Genomic DNA, 4,644 nt, shown 5'->3' on the forward strand with positions numbered 1-4,644 from the left:
AGTCTGAAAAGCGTTACGTTCCAAACAAATGTCGTTAATGAAGGTGTACGACGACGCCAATCTTAAGATCGTGAAGAAGTACGAGCGATGAAGCGGTCTACCTCGAAAGCCTCCGCAGTTTTACACATGCACGGTTTATGATGTCTCCCGGTCTCCGGTCCAACAAAGCAGCGATAGAAAAAGATCTGGACCGAATCCAGCAGCAGGACAGCGGTGTATGGTGGATAATACTCAACTTTGTGCATGTTCCAAACTTGGGAACACATCTTAGGAGATGAGAGGGAGAGAGAGCTCAATGAGATGAATGAGAAAGGGAGGCCAAGGGGCTCCTTTATATAGGGGTAGATGAGAGCAGGTGGGGGGCCACCAAGTCGTGGCAGCAACCCCCACCCTACCCCCATCGCGCCGCCGGCCCCTCCCTTGGGTTGGGGTGGCCAACCCCTTGTGCGCCGCCGGACCACCCTTCCCTTGGGGTGTTCCCTATTTTCTCATTTTTAATTTTAATTTCTATAATTAAATAATTAAACATGTGTAAAAAATTTCCGAAAAATTCTCGATCTCCGAAACTTATTTCGACACTTCGGAACGTTTTCGGCGTTCTCTCTTTGTTACTCCAACGATCCCGTATAATCCCTAACCATCATATAAGTGGCAATTTTTAATATGGAAAATTAATCCAATTCCTCCTGGAAACAAAAGATAATAAAGGGTTGTACTCGTATAAAAAATGTTTAGGCTCAAAATTATTTTCATGGTACCCTAGATAGAAAAAACAAGTTTATGACAAATATAAGGTGAATAGTACTTGAACATGGGGTTTGTTTGATTTTGTCTTTTTTACCCTGGATACAATGATAGTATTTTTTGACGATGTATTTTTATACAAGTACAATACTTAATCATATTTGATTTCCAAAAAGATTCGGACAGATCCTCGGACAGATCGTCGATCGTTGAATGGGAAGGGGCTACAAGAGTTTATACCCTCCTGAGGTATCCGTCAAGGGGATCCAATATCGCCGTATTGGTTTTTGCTGGCAGAAGAGGGCCTTGCATGCCTCTTAAAATTTAGAAGTGAATCATCAACCTTACATGGACTACAGGTGGCCCCCACCGCCCCGGCAGTGAACCATCTTCTCTTCGCAGATGATAGCATGTTGTTTATTAAAGCAAATGGGGAGAGTACTTTGGATGGCCGAGACACTTTGGATGCTTATTGTCGTGCTTCAGGTCAGCGAGTGAACTTGGACAAGTCTTCTATTTTATTTAGCAAGCGTTGTCCAGAGACAATAAAGCAGGAGTTAAAACTCATTCTTAGTGTCCAAAATGAGTCGTTAATTGAGAAGTACCTGGGTTTGCCCTCTGATGTTGAGAGATCGATCAATGGCGCCTTCAAGTACCTGAAGGACAGAATCTGGAAGAGGATCGAGGGGTGGATAGAACAATGTTTGTCTGGGGGAGGGAAGGATGTTTTGATCAAATCAGTTGCGCAGGCAATTACAACATTTTCTATGTCGTCTAGGCTGCCACGAGGTTTGTGCCAGCATATAAATTCTTTGATTAGGAATTTTTGGTGGGGTTCTAAGGAAGGGAAGAGGAAGACATGCTCGGTAGCATGGGAGGAAATGACAAAGCCCAAGTTCCTCGGAGGTTTGGGATTCAGAGATATTGAGTTATTTAATTTGGCTCTTTTAGCTCACCAAGGGTGGCGTATTCTGCAAAACCCCAATACCCTAAGCGCGAGAATTCTGAAGGCGATCTACTTCCCAGCGTGTGATTTCATGAATGCTGAGCTTGGGTCTCACCCATCACAGATATGACGAGCCGTCATGGAGAGTAGAGAGGTGTTAGCTACTAGCATGGATGATAATTGGATTCCCAAAGATGGAGACATGAGACCGATTGTGGGTATCAGAGTTCATTGATCGCACGGCAGGACAATGGGATATGGAGAAGCTGAACATGCATTTTCTACCAATGGATGTGCAGATTATTTGCAACATACCGATCAGCACCAGGAAACAGGCTAACTTCTGGGCGTGGCACTACGACAAAAAGGGTACCTTCAGTGTACGATCGGCTTACAGAATGTTGTCGTGCATCAAAGATCGACGCGAAGCCTGGCTGGAGGGAAATGCGACGAGCTCGAACCAAAAGGGTCTACAGAAGAACTGGACCAACCTCTGGCATATTTAGGTTCCTGCGAAGGTGAAATTGTTCTTGTGGCATTTGGTAAAACAATCTTTGCCAACATCAGATCTTCTTCATCACCGTCATATATCACCATCGATATCCTGTGGCATTTGTGGCGCCGAGGATTCATGGCGACATTCACTTCTGGACTACATGATGGCGAGGTGTGTTTGGGCTCTCTCTGATGACGATATGGTGGAGCACATGTGCCAGGTGCAGGAAAGGGGACTCGGAATTGGCTCTTTACGATGTGTGATTCCTTGTCCCAGGAGAAGGTAACCTGCATGTGTGTCACCCTTTGGGCGATCTGGCATGCGCGGCGGAAAGCGATCCACAAAGACATCTTCAAAAGCCCGCTCGATCAGCACTCATCATTTTATCAAGAATTTCTTAGCTTAGCTTAAGCAGACGAAGACGAAGTCTGGGAAGATGGCGAAGGCAGTAGTTGTGCGATAGGACCCTGGGTTCCCCCACCTCTGTGAGTGGCCAAGATCAATACGGATGCTGGTGTGGCCAGAAATGGCGATGCTGGGGCGATTGCGGTTGTCGCGCGATCGGATGTTGGTGTTTATCCGGGGGCATCCGGTGTGTCTGACCCAGAGGTACTGGACGCCTAAGGGTACGGGAAGGCGTGAATCTTGCGCAGGACCTTAAATCTACCAAGGATCAGGATAGTGACGGATTGCTTGAGGGGGGTGAAAGCTCTGAAGGAGGTTAATCTAGGAAGCTATAGCCACATCATCCAAGAAATAAAGGCAAATGCAGCGAGCCTGGTGGAGGTCTCGTTTATGCATGAGCATCGATCATCCAACACAAAAGCCCATAACCTTGCACGTTTACTGTTGTCTTCTTCTGTTGGTCGCTATATTTGGCTTGTTAATCCGCCCGAGGGCGTTTGTATTCCTCATATTTTCACATTTTAATAAAAGGGCCGGCCCTCCATGCAGCAATGTAGTACATATAAGCTTTTTAAAAGTCACGGTGTAAAGTCTGATCAAATTTATTTGATAAATTATATATATGCAATATAAAATTATACATCATGATTAATCTAATAGTATTGATTTGATATTTTAGAGTCTATGTTTTTTTCTACGTACTAGGGCAAACTTTATATATTTAACTTTTGACAAAACTTATATGTACTACATTTTTATCAAGAGAGTGGACTTTCTAAGTAGGTACTCACGTGCACGGTGCATCAAGATTCATGCTAGATTTTCTTTTCTCTCAACAGACATCTTTTTTTTCCCGCAAAAAAAAAACAGACATCTTTTTTTTACCTCTGACACTATACAATTTATGGATTTGACACTTTGCAGTTCACTGAAATATCTATGATAGACTAAAAAATAGTTCCGATTTAGATGAGTTGTTTGGAATTTTAAATATTCAAAAAAATGCACAAAAAATCCCATACAATTTTGACACATTATATTTGTAATATTTCAGTGGCATAAATCTATATACTCCATCTGCCTCAAAAAAAGTTGCACAACTTTTCTAGATATGAATGTATCTATAATTAAAATATGTTTACATACCTCTGTATCTATGTAAAGTTGAGCATTTTTTGGATGGAGAGAGTATTATATAGTTTGAGAGATACAAATAATAAAAAATCAAAAAAGTGTGGATGTGCACCTGTCATGGTGGTCACTCGAAACTTTTCCTTTTGTCAAGGAGGAACTAGATAATGTTACTTAGGAATAGCTCAAACAAAGTTCATGGTTATTATGGATAAGAACATTGTTGGGCAAAACGTATCATATGTTGAATAATAACAAGTATAGGGGAAATTCAATTCGGCTCCCGGGTACGTATGCTCCCTCTACCAACAAAATATATTTCTAAGTGTGGAAAAAAAATTATAAAAATTCTACATGTACATCTCCATAATATATGTGTGCGCGTCAAGTTTCACGAAAAAATAATATTTTTTGTGGTCTATGTAAAAAAGAGAAAACTTATCCTGTGAAAAGCATTGTTTTCAGCACTGAATTTTATCTTTTTTAGACACGTAACATGATAAGTTCATATTTTATGAAACGACTTTGTGAGTGCGTAGCACGTGAAGATGTACGTGCGAATTTTTTGTTTTAAGTTTTTTGAAATTTAAAATATATGTAAGATGCATTTCAAAATATAGGGAGCATATGCTCCCATGTTCCAAAACACCAACGGGAGTTGAAATTTGAGACCTAATTAAGTTAACATTTTTCATTCCGGCCCTCCGGGCGGTATGACTTGCGTTTCTGAAACCCGGTAAAAGTCCCCAGCACACATCATGGATAATTGTTATTGTTGTAAGGGGGAAATATATTGTTATGGACGCAGAGCACAAGTTGCTCATACTTTAGGCTGCTCTTTAGACTATCCACAATAAAAGTATTATAGCTACTATCATGCATTCATGCATGCAAAATATTGATATGGAAGTGCAATTGCAGA

Source organism: Lolium perenne, chromosome 4 (genome assembly GCF_019359855.2).
Source record: "Lolium perenne isolate Kyuss_39 chromosome 4, Kyuss_2.0, whole genome shotgun sequence".
NCBI classification, from domain to species: domain Eukaryota; kingdom Viridiplantae; phylum Streptophyta; class Magnoliopsida; order Poales; family Poaceae; genus Lolium; species Lolium perenne.